Below are 22,381 nucleotides of genomic sequence, written 5' to 3'. Positions count from 1 at the left end.
GGAATACAGTAGGGGGCTGAGGACACAGCCGTGTGTGGACAGGGAATACAGTAGGGGGCTGAAGACACAGCCGTGTGTGGACAGGGAGTACAGTAGTGGGCTGAGGGACACAGCCGTGTGTGGACAGGGAGTACAGTAGGGGCTGAGGAACACAGCCGTGTGTGTACAGGGAGTACAGTAGGGGGCTGAGGACACAGCCGTGTGTGTACAGGGAGTGTAGTAGGGGGCTGAGGGACACAGCCGTGTGTGTACAGGGAGTGTAGTAGGGGGCTGAGGGATACAGCCGTGTGTGTTCAGGGAGTACAGTAGGTGGCTGAGGGACACAGCCGTGTGTGGACAGGGAGTACAGTAGGGGGATGAGGGACACAGCCGTGTGTGTACAGGGAGTACAGTAGGGGGCTGAGGGCATAGCTGTGGGTGTACAGGGAGTACAGTAGGGGGCTGAGGACACAGCCGTGTGTGTACAGGGAGTAGAGTAGGTGGCTGAGGGACACATCCGTGTGTGTACAGGGAGTACAGTAGGGGGCTGAGGGACACAGCCGTGTGTGTACAGGGAGTACAGTAGGGGGCTGAGGACACAGCCATGTGTGTACAGGGAGTACAGTAGGGGGCTGAGGACACAGCCATGTGTGGACAGGGAGTAGAGTAGGGGGCTGAGGGACACAGCCGTGTGTGGACAGGGAGTACAGTAGGGGGCTAAGGGACACAGCCGTGTGTGTACAGGGAGTACAGTAAGGGGCTGAGGGACACAGACGTGTGTGTACAGGGAGTACAGTAAGGGGCTGAGGGACACAGCCGTGTGTGTACAGGGAGTACAGTACGGGGCTGAGTACACAGCCGTGTGTGGACAGGGAGTACAGTAGGGGGCTGAGGGACACAGCCGTGTGTGTACAGGGAGTACAGTAGGGGGCTGAAGGACACAGCTGTGTGTACAGGGAGTACAGTAGGGGGATGAGGGACACAGCCGCGTGTGGACAGGGAGTAGAGTAGGGGGCTGAGGGACACAGCCGTGTCTGTACAGGGAGTACAGTAGGGGGCTGAGGGACACAGCCGTGTGTGGACAGGGAATACAGTAGGGGGCTGAGGACACAGCCGTGTGTGGACGGGGAATACAGTAGGGGGCTGAGGACACAGCCGTGTGTGGACAGGGAGTACAGTAGTGGGCTGAGGGACACAGCCGTGTGTGGACAGGGAGTACAGTAGGGGCTGAGGAACACAGCCGTGTGTGTACAGGGAGTACAGTAGGGGGCTGAGGACACAGCCGTGTGTGTACAGGGAGTGTAGTAGGGGGCTGAGGGACACAGCCGTGTGTGTACAGGGAGTGTAGTAGGGGGCTGAGGGACACAGCCGTGTGTGTTCAGGGAGTACAGTAGGTGGCTGAGGGACACAGCCGTGTGTGGACAGGGAGTACAGTAGGGGGCTGAGGGACACAGCCGTGTGTGTACAGGGAGTACAGTAGGGGGCTGAGGACACAGCCGTGTGTGTACAGGGAGTAGAGTAGGGGGCTGAGGGACACATCCGTGTGTGTATAGGGAGTACAGTAGGGGGCTGAGGGACACAGCCGTGTGTGTACAGGGAGTACAGTAGGGGGCTGATGACACAGCCGTGTGTGTACAGGGAGTAGAGTAGGGGGCTGAGGGACACATCCGTGTGTGTACAGGGAGTACAGTAGGGGGCTGAGGGACACAGCCGTGTGTGTACAGGGAGTACAGTAGGGGGCTGATGACACAGCCATGTGTGTACAGGAAGTACAGTAGGGGGCTGACGACACAGCCATGTGTGGACAGGGAGTACAGTAGGGGGCTGAGGGACACAGCCATGTGTGTACAGGGAGTACAGTAGGGGACTGAGGGACACAGCCGTGTGTGTACAGGGAGTACAGTAGGGGGCTGAGGGACACAGCCGTGTGTGTACAGGGAGAACAGTAAGGGGCTGAGGGACACAGCTGTGTGTGTACAGGGAGTACAGTAGGGTGCTGAGTACACAGCCGTGTGTGGACAGGGAGTACAGTAGGGGGCTGAGGGACACAGCCGTGTGTGTACAGGGAGTACAGTAGGGGGCTGAGGGACACAGCTGTGTGTACAGGGAGTACAGTAGGGGGATGAGGGACACAGCCGTGTGTGTACAGGGAGTACAGAAGGGGGTTGAGGACACAGCCGTGTGTGGACAGGGAGTACAGTAGGGGGCTGAGGGACACAGCCGTGTGTGTACAGGGAGTACAGTAGGGGGGTGAGGGACACAGCTGTGTGTACAGGGAGTTCAGTAGGGGGCTGAGGGACACAGCCGTGTGTGTACAGGGAGTACAGTAGGTGGCTGAGGGACACAGCCGTTTGTGTACAGGGAGTACAGTAGGGGGCTGAGGACACAGCCATGTGTGTACAGTGAGTACAGTAGGGGACTGTGGACACAGAAATGTGTGTACAGGGAGTACAGTAGGGGACTGAGGACACAGCCGTGTGTGTGCAGGGAGTAGAGTAGGGGGCTGAGGGACACGGCCGTGTGTGGACAGGGAGTACAGTAGGGGGCTGGGGGACACAGCCGTGTGTGTACAGGGAGTACAGTAGGGGGCTGAGGACACAGCCGTATGTGTACAGGGAGTACAGTAGGGGGCTGAGGGACACAGCAATGTGTGTACAGGGAGTACAGTAGGGGACTGAGGGACACAGCCGTGTGTGTACAGGGAGTACAGTAGGGGGCTGAGGGACACAGCCGTGTGTGTACAGGGAGTACAGCAGGGGGCTGAGGGACACAGCCGTTTGTATACAGGGAGTACAGTAGGGGGCTGAGGGACACAGCCGTGTGTGTACAGGGAGTACAGTAGGGGTCTGAAGACAGAGCCCTGTGTGTACAGGGAGTACAGTAGGGGGCTGAGGGACACAGCCGTGTGTGGACAGGGAGTACAGTAGGGGGCTGAGGGACACATCAGTGTGTGTACAGGTAGTACAGTATGGGGCTGAGGGACACAGCCGTGTGTCTACAGGGAGTACAGTAAGGGGCTGAGGACACAGCCGTGTGTGTACAGGAAGTACAGTAGGGGGCTGAGGGGCACAGACGTGTATATACAGGGAGTACAGTAAGGGGCTGAGGGACACAGCCGTGTGTGTACAGGGAGTACAGTAGGGAGCTGAGGGACACAGCCGTGTGTGGACAGGGAGTACAGTAGGGGGCTGAGGGACACAGCCGTGTGTGTACAGGGAGTACAGTAGGGGGCTGAGGACACAGCCATGTGTGTACAGGGAGTACAGTAGGGGGCTGAGGACACAGCCATGTGTGGACAGGGAGTAGAGTAGGGGGCTGAGGGACACAGCCGTGTGTGGACAGGGAGTACAGTAGGGGGCTAAGGGACACAGCCGTGTGTGTACAGGGAGTACAGTAAGGGGCTGAGGGACACAGACGTGTGTGTACAGGGAGTACAGTAAGGGGCTGAGGGACACAGCCGTGTGTGTACAGGGAGTAGAGTAGGGGGCTGAGGGACACATCCGTGTGTGTACAGGGAGTACAGTAGGGGGCTGAGGGACACAGCCGTGTGTGTACAGGGAGTACAGTAGGGGGCTGAGGACACAGCCATGTGTGTACAGGGAGTACAGTAGGGGGCTGAGGACACAGCCATGTGTGGACAGGGAGTAGAGTAGGGGGCTGAGGGACACAGCCGTGTGTGGACAGGGAGTACAGTAGGGGGCTAAGGGACACAGCCGTGTGTGTACAGGGAGTACAGTAAGGGGCTGAGGGACACAGACGTGTGTGTACAGGGAGTACAGTAAGGGGCTGAGGGACACAGCCGTGTGTGTACAGGGAGTACAGTACGGGGCTGAGTACACAGCCGTGTGTGGACAGGGAGTACAGTAGGGGGCTGAGGGACACAGCCGTGTGTGTACAGGGAGTACAGTAGGGGGCTGAGGGACACAGCTGTGTGCACAGGGAGTACAGTAGGGGGATGAGGGACACAGCCGCGTGTGGACAGGGAGTAGAGTAGGGGGCTGAGGGACACAGCCGTGTCTGTACAGGGAGTACAGTAGGGGGCTGAGGGACACAGCCGTGTGTGGACAGGGAATACAGTAGGGGGCTGAGGACACAACCGTGTGTGGACGGGGAATACAGTAGGGGGCTGAGGACACAGCCGTGTGTGGACAGGGAGTACAGTAGTGGGCTGAGGGACACAGCCGTGTGTGGACAGGGAGTACAGTAGGGGCTGAGGAACACAGCCGTGTGTGTACAGGGAGTACAGTAGTGTGCTGAGGGACACAGCCGTGTGTGTACAGGGAGTGTAGTAGGGGGCTGAGGGACACAGCCGTGTGTGTACAGGGAGTGTAGTAGGGGGCTGAGGGACACAGCCGTGTGTGTTCAGGGAGTACAGTAGGTGGCTGAGGGACACAGCCGTGTGTGGACAGGGAGTACAGTAGGGGGCTGAGGGACACAGCCGTGTGTGTACAGGGAGTACAGTAGGGGGCTGAGGGCACAGCTGTGGGTGTACAGGGAGTACAGTAGGGGGCTGAGGACACAGCCGTGTGTGTACAGGGAGTAGAGTAGGGGGCTGAGGGACACATCCGTGTGTGTACAGGGAGTACAGTAGGGGGCTGAGGGACACAGCCGTGTGTGTACAGGGAGTACAGTAGGGGGCTGATGACACAGCCATGTGTGTACAGGGAGTACAGTAGGGGGCTGAGGACACAGCCATGTGTGGACAGGGAGTAGAGTAGGGGGCTGAGGGACACAGCCGTGTGTGGACAGGGAGTACAGTAGGGGGCTAAGGGACACAGCCGTGTGTGTACAGGGAGTACAGTAAGGGGCTGAGGGACACAGACGTGTGTGTACAGGGAGAACAGTAAGGGGCTGAGGGACACAGCCGTGTGTGTACAGGGAGTACAGTACGGGGCTGAGTACACAGCCGTGTGTGGACAGGGAGTACAGTAGGGGGCTGAGGGACACAGCCGTGTGTGTACAGGGAGTACAGTAGGGGGCTAAGGGACACAGCTGTGTGTACAGGGAGTACAGTAGGGGGATGAGGGACACAGCCGTGTGTGTACAGGGAGTACAGAAGGGGGCTGAGGACACAGCCGTGTGTGGATAGGGAGTACAGTAGGGGGCTGAGGGACACAGCCGTGTGTGTACAGGGAGTACAGTAGGGGGGTGAGGGACACAGCTGTGTGTACAGTGAGTTCAGTAGGGGGCTGAGGGACACAGCCGTGTGTGTACAGGGAGTACAGTAGGGGGCTGAGGGACACAGCCGTGTGTGTACAGGGAGTACAGTAGGGGGCTGAGGGCACAGCCATGTGTGTACAGTGAGTACAGTAGGGGACTGTGGACACAGAAATGTGTGTACAGGGAGTACAGTAGGGGACTGAGGACACAGCCGTGTGTGTGCAGGGAGTAGAGTAGGGGGCTGAGGGACACAGCCGTGTGTGGACAGGGAGTACAGTAGGGGGCTGGGGGACACAGCCGTGTGTGTACAGGGAGTACAGTAGGGGGCTGAGGACACAGCCGTATGTGTACAGGGAGTACAGTAGGGGGCTGAGGGACACAGCCATGTGTGTACAGGGAGTACAGTAGGGGACTGAGGGACACAGCCGTGTGTGTACAGGGAGTACAGTAGGGGGCTGAGGGACACAGCCGTGTGTGTACAGGGAGTACAGCAGGGGGCTGAGGGACACAGCCGTTTGTATACAGGGAGTACAGTAGGGGGCTGAGGGACACAGCCGTGTGTGTACAGGGAGTACAGTAGGGGTCTGAAGACAGAGCCCTGTGTGTACAGGGAGTACAGTAGGGGGCTGAGGGACACAGCCGTGTGTGGACAGGGAGTACAGTAGGGGGCTGAGGGACACATCAGTGTGTGTACAGGTAGTACAGTATGGGGCTGACGGACACAGACGTGTGTGTACAGGGAGTACAGTAGGGGGCTGAGGACACAGCTCTGTGTGTACAGGGAGTACAGTAGGGGGCTGAGGGACACAGCCGTGTGTATACAGGGAGTACAGTAAGGGGCTGAGGACACAGCCGTGTGTGTACAGGAAGTACAGTAGGGGGCTGAGGGGCACAGACGTGTATATACAGGGAGTACAGTAAGGGGCTGAGGGACACAGACGTGTGTGTACAGGGAGTACAGTAGGGAGCTGAGGGACACAGCCGTGTGTGGACAGGGAGCACAGAAGTGGGCTGAGGACACAGCTGTGTGTGTACAGGGAGTACAGTAGGGGGCTGAGGGACACAGCTGTGTGTGTACAGGGAGTACAGTAGGGGGCTGAGGTACACAGCCGTGTGTGTACAGGGAGTACAGTAGGGGACTGAGGGACACAGCTGTGTGTGTACAGGGAGTAGAGTAGGGGGCTGAGGGACACAGCTGTGTGTGTACAGGGAGTACAGTAGGGGGCTGAGGGACACAGCCGTGTGTGTACAGGGAGTACAGTAGGGGGCTGAGGACACAGCCGTGTGTGTACAGGGAGTACAGTAGGGGTCTGAGTACTCAGCCGTGTGTGCACAGGGAGTACAGTAGAGGTCTGAGGGACACATCCGTGTGCGTACAGGGAGTACAGTAGGGGGCTGAGGGCACAGCTGTGGGTGTACAGGGAGTACAGTAGGGGGCTGAGGACACAGCCGCGTGTGGACAGGGAGTAGAGTAGGGGGCTGAGGGACACAGCCGTGTCTGTACAGGGAGTACAGTAGGGGGCTGAGGGACACAGCCGTGTGTGGACAGGGAATACAGTAGGGGGCTGAGGACACAGCCGTGTGTGGACAGGGAATACAGTAGGGGGCTGAGGACACAGCCGTGTGTGGACAGGGAGTACAGTAGTGGGCTGAGGGACACAGCCGTGTGTGGACAGGGAGTACAGTAGGGGCTGAGGAACACAGCCGTGTGTGTACAGGGAGTACAGTAGGGGGCTGAGGACACAGCCGTGTGTGTACAGGGAGTGTAGTAGGGGGCTGAGGGACACAGCCGTGTGTGTACAGGGAGTGTAGTAGGGGGCTGAGGGACACAGCCGTGTGTGTTCAGGGAGTACAGTAGGTGGCTGAGGGACACAGCCGTGTGTGTACAGGGAGTACAGTAGGGGGCTGAGGGACACAGCCGTGTGTGTACAGGGAGTACAGTAGGGGGCTGAGGGCATAGCTGTGGGTGTACAGGGAGTACAGTAGGGGGCTGAGGACACAGCCGTGTGTGTACAGGGAGTAGAGTAGGGGGCTGAGGGACACATCCGTGTGTTTACAGGGAGTACAGTAGGGGGCTGAGGGACACAGCCGTGTGTGTACAGGGAGTACAGTAGGGGGCTGAGGACACAGCCATGCGTGTACAGGGAGTACAGTAGGGGGCTGAGGACACAGCCATGTGTGGACAGGGAGTAGAGTAGGGGGCTGAGGGACACAGCCGTGTGTGGACAGGGAGTACAGTAGGGGGCTAAGGGACACAGCCGTGTGTGTACAGGGAGTACAGTAAGGGGCTGAGGGACACAGACGTGTGTGTACAGGGAGTACAGTAAGGGGCTGAGGGACACAGCCGTGTGTGTACAGGGAGTACAGTACGGGGCTGAGTACACAGCCGTGTGTGGACAGGGAGTACAGTAGGGGGCTGAGGGACACAGCCGTGTGTGTACAGGGAGTACAGTAGGGGGCTGAAGGACACAGCTGTGTGTACAGGGAGTACAGTAGGGGGATGAGGGACACAGCCGCGTGTGGACAGGGAGTAGAGTAGGGGGCTGAGGGACACAGCCGTGTCTGTACAGGGAGTACAGTAGGGGGCTGAGGGACACAGCCGTGTGTGGACAGGGAATACAGTAGGGGGCTGAGGACACAGCCGTGTGTGGACGGGGAATACAGTAGGGGGCTGAGGACACAGCCGTGTGTGGACAGGGAGTACAGTAGTGGGCTGAGGGACACAGCCGTGTGTGGACAGGGAGTACAGTAGGGGCTGAGGAACACAGCCGTGTGTGTACAGGGAGTACAGTAGGGGGCTGAGGACGCAGCCGTGTGTGTACAGGGAGTGTAGTAGGGGGCTGAGGGACACAGCCGTGTGTGTACAGGGAGTGTAGTAGGGGGCTGAGGGACACAGCCGTGTGTGTTCAGGGAGTACAGTAGGTGGCTGAGGGACACAGCCGTGTGTGGACAGGGAGTACAGTAGGGGGCTGAGGGACACAGCCGTGTGTGTACAGGGAGTACAGTAGGGGGCTGAGGACACAGCCGTGTGTGTACAGGGAGTAGAGTAGGGGGCTGAGGGACACATCCGTGTGTGTATAGGGAGTACAGTAGGGGGCTGAGGGACACATCCGTGTGTGTACAGGGAGTACAGTAGGGGGCTGATGACACAGCCGTGTGTGTACAGGGAGTAGAGTAGGGGGCTGAGGGACACATCCGTGTGTGTACAGGGAGTACAGTAGGGGGCTGAGGGACACAGCCGTGTGTGTACAGGGAGTACAGTAGGGGGCTGATGACACAGCCATGTGTGTACAGGGAGTACAGTAGGGGGCTGAGGACACAGCCATGTGTGGACAGGGAGTAGAGTAGGGGGCTGAGGGACACAGCCGTGTGTGGACAGGGAGTACAGTAGGGGGCTAAGGGACACAGCCGTGTGTGTACAGGGAGTACAGTAAGGGGCTGAGGGACACAGACGTGTGTGTACAGGGAGAACAGTAAGGGGCTGAGGGACACAGCTGTGTGTGTACAGGGAGTACAGTAGGGTGCTGAGTACACAGCCGTGTGTGGACAGGGAGTACAGTAGGGGGCTGAGGGACACAGCCGTGTGTGTACAGGGAGTACAGTAGGGGGCTGAGGGACACAGCTGTGTGTACAGGAAGTACAGTAGGGGGATGAGGGACACAGCCGTGTGTGTACAGGGAGTACAGAAGGGGGCTGAGGACACAGCCGTGTGTGGACAGGGAGTACAGTAGGGGGCTGAGGGACACAGCCGTGTGTGTACAGGGAGTACAGTAGGGGGGTGAGGGACACAGCAGTGTGTACAGGGAGTTCAGTAGGGGGCTGAGGGACACAGCCGTGTGTGTACAGGGAGTACAGTAGGTGGCTGAGGGACACAGCCGTGTGTGTACAGGGAGTACAGTAGGGGGCTGAGGACACAGCCATGTGTGTACAGTGAGTACAGTAGGGGACTGTGGACACAGAAATGTGTGTACAGGGAGTACAGTAGGGGACTGAGGACAAAGCCGTGTGTGTGCAGGGAGTAGAGTAGGGGGCTGAGGGACACGGCCGTGTGTGGACAGGGAGTACAGTAGGGGGCTGGGGGACACAGCCGTGTGTGTACAGGGAGTACAGTAGGGGGCTGAGGACACAGCCGTATGTGTACAGGGAGTACAGTAGGGGGCTGAGGGACACAGCAATGTGTGTACAGGGAGTACAGTAGGGGACTGAGGGACACAGCCGTGTGTGTACAGGGAGTACAGTAGGGGGCTGAGGGACACAGCCGTGTGTGAACAGGGAGTACAGCAGGGGGCTGAGGGACACAGCCGTTTGTATACAGGGAGTACAGTAGGGGGCTGAGGGACACAGCCGTGTGTGTACAGGGAGTACAGTAGGGGTCTGAAGACAGAGCCCTGTGTGTACAGGGAGTACAGTAGGGGGCTGAGGGACACAGCCGTGTGTGGACAGGGAGTACAGTAGGGGGCTGAGGGACACATCAGTGTGTGTACAGGTAGTACAGTATGGGGCTGAGGGACACAGCCGTGTGTCTACAGGGAGTACAGTAAGGGGCTGAGGACACAGCCGTGTGTGTACAGGAAGTACAGTAGGGGGCTGAGGGGCACAGACGTGTATATACAGGGAGTACAGTAAGGGGCTGAGGGACACAGCCGTGTGTGTACAGGGAGTACAGTAGGGAGCTGAGGGACACAGCCGTGTGTGGACAGGGAGCACAGTAGTGGGCTGAGGACACAGCTGTGTGTGTACAGGGAGTACAGTAGGGGGCTGAGGACACAGCCGCGTGTGGACAGGGAGTAGAGTAGGGGGCTGAGGGACACAGCCGTGTCTGTACAGGGAGTACAGTAGGGGGCTGAGGGACACAGCCGTGTGTGGACAGGGAATACAGTAGGGGGCTGAGGACACAGCCGTGTGTGGACAGGGAATACAGTAGGGGGCTGAGGACACAGCCGTGTGTGGACAGGGAGTACAGTAAGGGGCTGAGGGACACAGCCGTGTGTGGACAGGGAGTACAGTAGGGGCTGAGGAACACAGCCGTGTGTGTACAGGGAGTACAGTAGGGGGCTGAGGACACAGCCGTGTGTGTACAGGGAGTACAGTAGGTGGCTGAGGGACACAGCCGTGTGTGGACAGGGAGTACAGTAGGGGGATGAGGGACACAGCCGTGTGTGTACAGGGAGTACAGTAGGGGGCTGAGGGCATAGCTGTGGGTGTACAGGGAGTACAGTAGGGGGCTGAGGACACAGCCGTGTGTGTACAGGGAGTAGAGTAGGGGGCTGAGGGACACATCCGTGTGTGTACAGGGAGTACAGTAGGGGGCTGAGGGACACAGCCGTGTGTGTACAGGGAGTACAGTAGGGGGCTGAGGACACAGCCATGTGTGTACAGGGAGTACAGTAGGGGGCTGAGGACACAGCCATGTGTGGACAGGGAGTAGAGTAGGGGGCTGAGGGACACAGCCGTGTGTGGACAGGGAGTACAGTAGGGGGCTAAGGGACACAGCCGTGTGTGTACAGGGAGTACAGTAAGGGGCTGAGGGACACAGACGTGTGTGTACAGGGAGTACAGTAAGGGGCTGAGGGACACAGCCGTGTGTGTACAGGGAGTACAGTACGGGGCTGAGTACACAGCCGTGTGTGGACAGGGAGTACAGTAGGGGGCTGAGGGACACAGCCGTGTGTGTACAGGGAGTACAGTAGGGGGCTGAAGGACACAGCTGTGTGTACAGGGAGTACAGTAGGGGGATGAGGGACACAGCCGCGTGTGGACAGGGAGTAGAGTAGGGGGCTGAGGGACACAGCCGTGTCTGTACAGGGAGTACAGTAGGGGGCTGAGGGACACAGCCGTGTGTGGACAGGGAATACAGTAGGGGGCTGAGGACACAGCCGTGTGTGGACGGGGAATACAGTAGGGGGCTGAGGACACAGCCGTGTGTGGACAGGGAGTACAGTAGTGGGCTGAGGGACACAGCCGTGTGTGGACAGGGAGTACAGTAGGGGCTGAGGAACACAGCCGTGTGTGTACAGGGAGTACAGTAGGGGGCTGAGGACACAGCCGTGTGTGTACAGGGAGTGTAGTAGGGGGCTGAGGGACACAGCCGTGTGTGTACAGGGAGTGTAGTAGGGGGCTGAGGGACACAGCCGTGTGTGTTCAGGGAGTACAGTAGGTGGCTGAGGGACACAGCCGTGTGTGGACAGGGAGTACAGTAGGGGGCTGAGGGACACAGCCGTGTGTGTACAGGGAGTACAGTAGGGGGCTGAGGACACAGCCGTGTGTGTACAGGGAGTAGAGTAGGGGGCTGAGGGACACATCCGTGTGTGTATAGGGAGTACAGTAGGGGGCTGAGGGACACAGCCGTGTGTGTACAGGGAGTACAGTAGGGGGCTGATGACACAGCCGTGTGTGTACAGGGAGTAGAGTAGGGGGCTGAGGGACACATCCGTGTGTGTACAGGGAGTACAGTAGGGGGCTGAGGGACACAGCCGTGTGTGTACAGGGAGTACAGTAGGGGGCTGATGACACAGCCATGTGTGTACAGGGAGTACAGTAGGGGGCTGAGGACACAGCCATGTGTGGACAGGGAGTAGAGTAGGGGGCTGAGGGACACAGCCGTGTGTCGACAGGGAGTACAGTAGGGGGCTAAGGGACACAGCCGTGTGTGTACAGGGAGTACAGTAAGGGGCTGAGGGACACAGACGTGTGTGTACAGGGAGAACAGTAAGGGGCTGAGGGACACAGCTGTGTGTGTACAGGGAGTACAGTAGGGTGCTGAGTACACAGCCGTGTGTGGACAGGGAGTACAGTAGGGGGCTGAGGGACACAGCCGTGTGTGTACAGGGAGTACAGTAGGGGGCTGAGGGACACAGCTGTGTGTACAGGGAGTACAGTAGGGGGATGAGGGACACAGCCGTGTGTGTACAGGGAGTACAGAAGGGGGCTGAGGACACAGCCGTGTGTGGACAGGGAGTACAGTAGGGGGCTGAGGGACACAGCCGTGTGTGTACAGGGAGTACAGTAGGGGGGTGAGGGACACAGCTGTGTGTACAGGGAGTTCAGTAGGGGGCTGAGGGACACAGCCGTGTGTGTACAGGGAGTACAGTAGGTGGCTGAGGGACACAGCCGTGTGTGTACAGGGAGTACAGTAGGGGGCTGAGGACACAGCCATGTGTGTACAGTGAGTACAGTAGGGGACTGTGGACACAGAAATGTGTGTACAGGGAGTACAGTAGGGGACTGAGGACACAGCCGTGTGTGTGCAGGGAGTAGAGTAGGGGGCTGAGGGACACGGCCGTGTGTGGACAGGGAGTACAGTAGGGGGCTGGGGGACACAGCCGTGTGTGTACAGGGAGTACAGTAGGGGGCTGAGGACACAGCCGTATGTGTACAGGGAGTACAGTAGGGGGCTGAGGGACACAGCAATGTGTGTACAGGGAGTACAGTAGGGGACTGAGGGACACAGCCGTGTGTGTACAGGGAGTACAGTAGGGGGCTGAGGGACACAGCCGTGTGTGAACAGGGAGTACAGCAGGGGGCTGAGGGACACAGCCGTTTGTATACAGGGAGTACAGTAGGGGGCTGAGGGACACAGCCGTGTGTGTACAGGGAGTACAGTAGGGGTCTGAAGACAGAGCCCTGTGTGTACAGGGAGTACAGTAGGGGGCTGAGGGACACAGCCGTGTGTGGACAGGGAGTACAGTAGGGGGCTGAGGGACACATCAGTGTGTGTACAGGTAGTACAGTATGGGGCTGAGGGACACAGCCGTGTGTCTACAGGGAGTACAGTAAGGGGCTGAGGACACAGCCGTGTGTGTACAGGAAGTACAGTAGGGGGCTGAGGGGCACAGACGTGTATATACAGGGAGTACAGTAAGGGGCTGAGGGACACAGCCGTGTGTGTACAGGGAGTACAGTAGGGAGCTGAGGGACACAGCCGTGTGTGGACAGGGAGCACAGTAGTGGGCTGAGGACACAGCTGTGTGTGTACAGGGAGTACAGTAGGGGGCTGAGGGACACAGCTGTGTGTGTACAGGGAGTACAGTAGGGGGCTGATGTACACAGCCGTGTGTGTACAGGGAGTACAGTAGGGGACTGAGGGACACAGCTGTGTGTGTACAGGGAGTAGAGTAGGGGGCTGAGGGACACAGCTGTGTGTGTACAGGGAGTACAGTAGGGGGCTGAGGGACACAGCCGTGTGTGTACAGGGAGTACAGTAGGGGGCTGAGGACACAGCCGTGTGTGTACAGGGAGTACAGTAGGGGTCTGAGTACTCAGCCGTGTGTGCACAGGGAGTACAGTAGAGGTCTGAGGGACACATCCGTGTGTGTACAGGGAGTACAGTAGGTGGCTGAGGACACAGCCGTGTGTGTACAGGTAGTAGAGTAGGGGGCTGAGGGACACAGCCGTGTATGTACAGGGAGTACAGTAGGGGGCTGAGGGACACAGCCGTGTGTGTACCGGGAGTACAGTAGGGGGCTGAGGACACAGCCATGTGTGTACAGTGAGTACAGTAGGGGACTGTGGACACAGTCTTGTGTGTACAGGGAGTACAGTAGGGGACTGAGGACACAGCCGTGTGTGTGCAGGGAGTACAGTAGGTGGCTGAGGACACAGCTGTGTTTGTACAGGTAGTAGAGTAGGTGGCTGAGGGACACAGCCGTGTATGTACAGGGAGTACAGTAGGGGGCTGAGGGACACAGCCGTGTGTGTACCGGGAGTACAGTAGGGGGCTGAGGACACAGCCATGTGTGTACAGTGAGTACAGTAGGGGACTGTGGACACAGCCTTGTGTGTGCAGGGAGTACAGTAGGGGACTGAGGACACAGCCGTGTGTGTGCAGGGAGTAGAGTAGGGGGCTGAGGGACACAGCCGTGTGTGGACAGGGAGTACAGTAGGGGGCTGAGGGACACTGCCGTGTGTGTACAGGGAGTACAGTAGGGGGCTGCGAGACACAGCCGTGTGTTTACAGGGAGTACAGTAGGGGACTGAGGGACACAGCTGTGTGTGTACAGGGAGTACTGTAGGGGGCTGAGGGTCACAGCCGTGTGTGTACAGGGAGTACAGCAGGGGGCTGAGCGACACAGCCGTGTGTGTACAGGGAGTACAGTAGGGGGCTGAGGGACACATCCGTGTCTGTACAGGGAGTACAGTAGGGGTCTGAAGACAGAGCCGTGGGTGGACAGGGAGTGCAGTAGGGGGCTGAGGGACACATCCGTGTGTGTACAGGGAGTACAGTAAGGGGCTGAGGGACACAGCCGTGTGTGTACAGGGAGTAGAGTAGGGGGCTGAGGACACAGCTCTGTGTGTACAGGGAGTACAGTAGGGGGCAGAGGGACACAGCCGTGTGTATACAGGGAGTACAGTAAGGGGCTGAGGACACAGCTGTGTGTGTACAGGAAGTACAGTAGGGGGCTGAGGGACACAGCCCTGTGTGTACAGGGAGTACAGTAGGGGCCTGAGGACATAGCCGTGTGTATACAGGAAGTACAGTGAGGGGCTGAGGACACAGCTGTGTGTGGACAGGGAGTACTGTAGGGGGCTGAGGGACACAGCCGTGTGTGTACAGGGAGTACAGTAGGGGGCTGCGAGACACAGCCGTGTGTGTACAGGGAGTACAGTAGGGGACTAAGGGACACAGCCGTGTGTGTACAGGGAGTACAGTAGGGGGCTGAGGGTCACAGCCGTGTGTGTACAGCGAGTACAGCAGGGGGCTGAGCGACACAGCCGAGTGTGTACAGGGAGTACAGTAGGGGGCTGAGGGACACAACCGTGTGTGTACAGTGAGTACAGTAGGGGTCTGAAGACAGAGCCGTGGGTGGACAGGGAGTACAGTAGGGGGCTGAGGGACACAGACGTGTTTGGACAGGGAGTACAGTAGGGGGGTGAGGGACACATCCGTGTGTGTACAGGGAGTACAGTAAGGGGCTGCGGGACACAGCCGTGTGTGTACAGGGTGTACAGTAGGGGGCTGAGGACACAGCTCTGTGTGTACAGGGAGTACAGTAGGGGGCAGAGGGACACAGCCGTGTGTATACAGGGAGTACAGTAACGGGCTGAGGACACAGCCGTGTGTGTACAGGAAGTACAGTAGGGGGCTGAGGGACACAGCCCTGTGTGTACAGGGAGTACAGTAGGGGCCTGAGGACACAGCCGTGTGTATACAGGGAGTACAGTGAGGGGCTGAGGGACACAGCCGTGTGTGTACAGGGAGTACAGTAGGGGGCTGAGGGACACAGCCGTGTGTGGACAGGGAGTACAGTAGTGGGCTGAGGACACAGCTGTGTGTGTACAGGGAGAACAGTAGGGGGCTGAGGGACACAGCCGTGTGTGTGCAGGGAGTACAGTAGGGGGCTGAGGGACACAGCTGTGTGTGTACAGGGAGTAGAGTAGGGGGCTGAGGGACACATCCGTGTGTGTACAGGGAGTACAGAAAGGGGCTGAGGGACACAGCCGTGTGTGTACAGGGAGTACAGTAGGGGGCTGAGGACACAGCCGTGTGTGTACAGGGAGTACAGTAGGGGTCTGAGTACACAGCCGTGTGTGCACAGGGAGTACAGTTGGGGGCTGAGGGACACATCCGTGTGTGAACAGGGAGTACAGTAGGTGGCTGAGGACGCAGCCGTGTGTGTACAGGGAGTAGAGTAGGGGGCTGAGGGACACAGCCGTGTGTGTACAGGGAGTACAGTAGGGGGCTGAGGGACGCAGCCCTGTGTGTACAGGGAGTACAGTAGGGGGCTGAGGCCACAGCCCTGTGTGGACAGGGAGTACAGTAGGGGTCTGAAGACAGAGCCGTGTGTGTACAGGGAGTACAGTAGGGGGCTGAGGGACACAGCCGTGTGTGGACAGGGAGTACAGTCGGGGTCTGAGGGACACATCCGTGTGTGTACAGGGAGTACAGTATGGGGCTGACGGACACAACCGTGTGTGTACAGGGAGTACAGTAGGGGGCTGAGGGACACAGCCGTGTGTATACAGAGAGTACAGTAAGGGGCTGAGGACACAGCCGTGTGTGCACAGGGAGTACAGTAGGGGGCTGAGGGACACATCCGTGTGTGTACAGGGAGTACAGTAGGGGGCTGAGGACACAGCCGTGTATATACAGAGAGTACAGTAAGGGGCTGAGGGACACAGCCGTGTGTGTACAGGGAGTACAGTAGGGGGCTGAGGGACACAGCCGTGTGTGTACACGGAGTTCAGAAGGGGCCTGAGGACACAGCCGTGTATATACAGGGAGTACAGTAAGGGGTTGGGGGACACAGCCGTGTGTGTACAGGGAGTTCAGTAGGGGGCTGAGGGACACAGCCGTGTGTGTACAGGGAGTACAGTAGGTGACTGAGGAACACAGCAGTGTGTGTACAGGGAGTAGAGTAGGGGGCTGAGGGACACAGCCGTGTGTGTACAGGGAGTACAGTAGAGGGCTGAGGGACACAGCCGTGTGTGTACAGGGAGTACAGTAGGGGGCTGAGGACACAGCCGTGTGTGTACAGGGAGTACAGTAGGGGGCTGAGGACACAGCCATGTGTGTACAGTGAGTACAGTAGGGGACTGTGGACACAGCCATGTGTGTACAGGGAGTACAGTAGGGGACTGAGGACACAGCCGTGTGTGTGCAGGGAGTAGAGTAGGGGGCTGAGGGACACAGCCGTGTGTGGACAGGGAGTACAGTAGGGGGATGAGGGACACAGCCGTGTGTGTACAGGGAGTACAGTAGGGGGCTGAGGACACAGCCGTGTGTGTACGGGGAGTACAGTAGGGGGCTGCGAGACACAGCCGTGTGTCTACAGGGAGTACAGTAGGGGAATGAGGGACACAGCCGTGTGTGTACAGGGAGTACAGTAGGGGGCTGAGGGTCACAGCCGTGTGTGTACAGGGAGTACAGCAGGGAGCTGAGGGACACAGCCGTGTGTGTACAGGGAGTACAGTAGGGGGCTGAGGGACACATCCGTGTGTGTACAGGGAGTACAGTAGGGGTCTGAAGACAGAGCCGTGGTTGGACAGGGAGTATAGTAGGGGGCTGAGGGACACAGCCGTGTGTGGACAGGGAGTACAGTAGGGGGTTGAGGGACACATCCGTGTGTGTACAGGGAGTACAGTAAGGGGCTGAGAGACACAGCCGTGTGTATACAGGGAGTACAGTAAGGGGCTGAGGACACAGCCATGTGTGTACAGGAAGTACAGTAGGGGGCTGAGGTACACAGCCCTGTGTGTACAGGGAGTACAGTCGGAGCCTGAGGACACAGCCGTGTGTATACAGGGAGTACAGTAAGGGGCTGAGGACACAGCCATGTGTGTACAGGAAGTACAGTAGGGGGCTGAGGTACACAGCCCTGTGTGTACAGGGAGTACAGTCGGGGCCTGAGGACACAGCCGTGTGTATACAGGGAGTACAGTGAGGGGCTGAGGGACACAGCCGTGTGTGTACAGGGAGTACAGTAGGGGGCTGAGGGACACAGCCGTGTGTGGACAGGGAGTACAGTAGTGGGCTGAGGACACAGCTGTTTGTGTACAGGGAGTACAGTAGGGGGCTGAGGGACACAGCCGTGTGTGTACAGGGAGTACAGTAGGGGGCTGAGGGACACAGCTGTGTGTGTACAGGGAGTACAGTAGGGGGCTGAGGGACACAGCCGTGTGTGTACAGGGAGTACAGTAGGGGGCTGAGGACACAGCCGTGTGCGTACAGGGAGTAGAGTAGGGGTCTGAGTACACAGCCGTGTGTGCACAGGGAGTACAGTAGGGGGCTTTGGGACACATCCGTGTGTGTACAGGGAGTACAGTAGGTGGCTGAGGACACAGCCGTGTGTGTACAGGGAGTACAGTAGGGGGCTGCGAGACACAGCCGTGTGTGTACAGGGAGTACAGTAGGGGGCTGAGGGACACAGCCGTGTGTGTACAGGGAGTACAGTAGGGGGCTGCGAGACACAGCCGTGTGTGTACAGGGAGTACAGTAGGGGACTGAGGGACACAGCCGTGTGTGTACAGGGAGTACAGTAGGGGGCTGAGGGTCACAGCCGTGTGTGTACAGGGAGTACAGCAGGGGGCTGAGCGACACAGCCGTGTGTGTACAGGGAGTACAGTAGGGGGCTGAGGGACACATCCGTGTCTGTACAGGGAGTACAGTAGGGGTCTGAAGACAGAGCCGTGGGTGGACAGGGAGTACAGTAGGGGGCTGAGGGACACAGCCGTGTGTGGACAGGGAGTACAGTAGGGGGCTGAGGGACACATCCGTGTGTGTACAGGGAGAACAGTAAGGGGCTGAGGGACACAGCCGTGTGTGTACAGGGAGTAGAGTAGGGTGCTGAGGACACAGCTCTGTGTGTACAGGGAGTACAGTAGGGGGCTGAGGGACACAGCCGTGTGTATACAGGGAGTACAGTAAGGGTCTGAGGACACAGCTGTGTGCGTACAGGAAGTACAGTAGGGGGCTGAGGGACACAGCCCTGTGTGTACAGGGAGTACAGTAGGGGCCTGAGGACACAGCCGTGTGTATACAGGAAGTACAGTGAGGGGCTGAGGACACAGCTGTGTGTGGACAGGGAGTACAGTAGGGGGCTGAGGGACACAGCCGTGTGTGTACAGGGAGTACAGTAGGGGGCTGAGGACACAGCCGTGTGTGTACAGGGAGTACAGTAGGGGGTTGCGAGACACAGCCGTGTGTGTACAGGGAGTACAGTAGGGGGCTGAGGGACACAGCCGTGTGTGTACAGGGAGTACAGTAGTGGGCTGAGGACACAGCTCTGTGTTTACAGGGAGTACAGTAGGTGGCTGAGGGACACAGCCGTGTGTATACAGGGAGTACAGTAAGGGGCTGAGGACACAGCCGTGTGTGTACAGGAAGTACAGTAGGGGGCTGAGGGACACAGCCCTGTATGTACAGGGAGTACAGTAGGGGCCTGAGGACACAGCCGTGTGTATACAGGGAGAACAGTGAGGGGCTGAGGGACACAGCCGTGTGTGTACAGGGAGTACAGTAGGGGGCTGAGAGACACTTCCGTGTGTGGACCGGGAGTACAGTGGTGGGCTGAGGACACAGCTGTGTGTGTACAGGGAGTACAGTAGGGGGCTGAGGGACACAGCCGTGTGTGTACAGGGAGTACAGTAGGGGGATGAGGGACACAGCTGTGTGTGTACAGGGAGTAGAGTAGGGGGCTGAGGGACACAGCCGTGTGTGTACAGGGAGTACAGTAGGGGGCTGAGGGACACAGCCGTGTGTGTACAGGGAGAACAGTAGGGGGCTGAGGGACACAGCTGTGTGTGTACAGGGAGTACAGCAGGCGGCTGAGCGACACAGCCGTGTGTGTACAGGGAGTACAGTAGGGGGCTGAGGGACACATCCGTGTCTGTACAGGGAGTACAGTAGGGGTCTGAAGACAGAGCCGTGGTTGGACAGGGAGTACAGTAGGGGGCTGAGGGACACAGACGTGTTTGGACAGGGAGTACAGTAGGGGGCTGAGGGACACATCCGTGTGTGTACAGGGAGTACAGTAGGGGGCAGAGGGACACAGCCGTGTGTATACAGGGAGTACAGTAACGGGCTGAGGACACAGCCGTGTGTGTACAGGAAGTACAGTAGGGGGCTGAGGGACACAGCCCTGTGTGTACAGGGAGTACAGTAGGGGCCTGAGGACACAGCCGTGTGTATACAGGGAGTACAGTGAGGGGCTGAGGGACACAGCCGTGTGTGTACAGGGAGTACAGTAGGGGGCTGAGGGACACAGCCGTGTGTGGACAGGGAGTACAGTAGTGGGCTGAGGACACAGCTGTGTGTGTACAGGGAGAACAGTAGGGGGCTGAGGGACACAGCCGTGTGTGTGCAGGGAGTACAGTAGGGGGCTGAGGGTCACAGCTGTGTGTGTACAGCGAGTAGAGTAGGGGGCTGAGGGACACAGCCGTTTGTGTACAGGGAGTACAGTAGGGGGCTGAGGACACAGCCGTGTGTGTACAGGGAGTACAGTAGGGGTCTGAGTACACAGCCGTGTGTGCACAGGGAGTACAGTAGGGGGCTGAGGGGCACATCCGTGTGTGAACAGGGAGTACAGTAGGTGGCTGAGGACGCAGCCGTGTGTGTACAGGGAGTAGAGTAGGGGGCTGAGGGACACAGCCGTGTGTGTACAGGGAGTACAGTAGGGGGCTGAGGGACGCAGCCCTGTGTGTACAGGGAGTACAGTAGGGGGCTGAGGACACAGCCCTGTGTGGACAGGGAGTACAGTAGGGGTCTAAAGACAGAGCCGTGTGTGTACAGGGAGTACAGTAGGGGGCTGAGGGACACAGCCGTGTGTGGACAGGGAGTACAGTCGGGGGCTGAGGGACACATCCGTGTGTGTACAGGGAGTACAGTATGGGGCTGACGGACACAACCGTGTGTGTACAGGGAGTACAGTAGGGGGCTGAGGGACACAGCCGTGTGTATACAGAGAGTACAGTAAGGGGCTGAGGACACAGCCGTGTGTGCACAGGGAGTACAGTAGGGGGCTGAGGGACACATCCGTGTGTGTACAGGGAGTACAGTAGGGGGCTGAGGACACAGCCGTGTATATACAGGGAGTACAGTAAGGGGTTGGGGGACACAGCCGTGTGTGTACAGGGAGTACAGTAGGGGGCTGAGGGACACAGCCGTGTGGGTACAGGGAGTACAGTAGGGGGCTGAGGACACAGCCATGTGTGTACAGGGAGTACAGTAGGGGGCTGAGGGACACAGCCGTGTGTGTACAGGGAGTACAGTAGGGGCCTGAGGACACAGCCGTGTATATACAGGGAGTACAGTAAGGGGTTGGGGGACACAGCCGTGTGTGTACAGGGAGTACAGTAGGGGGCTGAGGGACACAGCCGTGTGGGTACAGGGAGTACAGTAGGGGGCTGAGGACACAGCCGTGTGTGTACAGGGAGTACAGTAGGTGACTGAGGAACACAGCTGTGTGTGTACAGGGAGTAGAGTAGGGGGCTGAGGGACACAGCCGTGTGTGTACAGGGAGTACAGTAGGGGGCTGAGGGACACAGCCGTGTGGGTACAGGGAGTACAGTAGGGGGCTGAGGACACAGCCGTGTGTGTACAGGGAGTACAGTATGGGGCTGAGGACACAGCCATGTGTGTACAGTGAGTACAGTAGGGGAATGTGGACACAGCCATGTGTGTACAGGGAGTACAGTAGGGGACTGAGGACACAGCCGTGTGTGTGCAGGGAGTAGAGTAGGGGGCTGAGGGACACAGCCGTGTGTGGACAGGGAGTACAGTAGGGGGCTGAGGGACACAGCCGTGTGTGTACAGGGAGTACAGTAGGGGGCTGAGGACACAGCCGTGTGTGTACGGGGAGTACAGTAGGGGGCTGCGAGACACAGCCGTGTGTCTACAGGGAGTACAGTAGGGGAATGAGGGACACAGCCGTGTGTGTACAGGGAGTACAGTAGGGGGCTGAGGGTCACAGCCGTGTGTGTACAGGGAGTACAGCAGGGGGCTGAGTGACACAGCCGTGTGTGTACAGGGAGTACAGTAGGGGGCTGAGGGACACATCCGTGTGTGTACAGGGAGTACAGTAGGGGTCTGAAGACAGAGCCGTGGGTGGACAGGGAGTATAGTAGGGGGCTGAGGGACACAGCCGTGTGTGGACAGGGAGTACAGTAGGGGGTTGAGGGACACATCCGTGTGTGTACAGGGAGTACAGTAAGGGGCTGAGGGACACAGCCGTGTGTGTACAGGGAGTACAGTAGGGGGCTGAGGACACAGCTCTGTGTGTACAGGGAGTACAGTAGGGGGCTGAGGGACACAGCCGTGTGTATACAGGGAGTACAGTAAGGGGCTGAGGACACAGCCATGTGTGTACAGGAAGTACAGTAAGGGGCTGAGGTACACAGCCCTGTGTGTACAGGGAGTACAGTCGGGGCCTGAGGACACAGCCGTGTGTATACAGGGAGTACAGTGAGGGGCTGAGGGACACAGCCGTGTGTGTACAGGGAGTACAGTAGTGGGCTGAGGGACACAGCCGTGTGTGGACAGGGAGTACAGTAGTGGGCTGAGGACACAGCTGTGTGTGTACAGGGAGTACAGTAGGGGGCTGAGCGACACAGCCGTGTGTGTACAGGGAGTACAGTAGGGGGCTGAGGGACACAGCTGTGTGTGTACAGGGAGTACAGTAGGGGGCTGAGGGACACAGCCGTGTGTGTACAGGGAGTACAGTAGGGGGCTGAGGACACAGCCGTGTGCGTACAGGGAGTACAGTAGGGGTCTGAGTACACAGCCGTGTGTGCACAGGGAGTACAGTAG

This window comes from Chiloscyllium punctatum, chromosome 29 (assembly GCF_047496795.1).
Source record: "Chiloscyllium punctatum isolate Juve2018m chromosome 29, sChiPun1.3, whole genome shotgun sequence".
Classification (NCBI taxonomy): Eukaryota; Metazoa; Chordata; class Chondrichthyes; order Orectolobiformes; family Hemiscylliidae; genus Chiloscyllium; species Chiloscyllium punctatum.
This window is presented reverse-complemented; position numbering follows the sequence as displayed.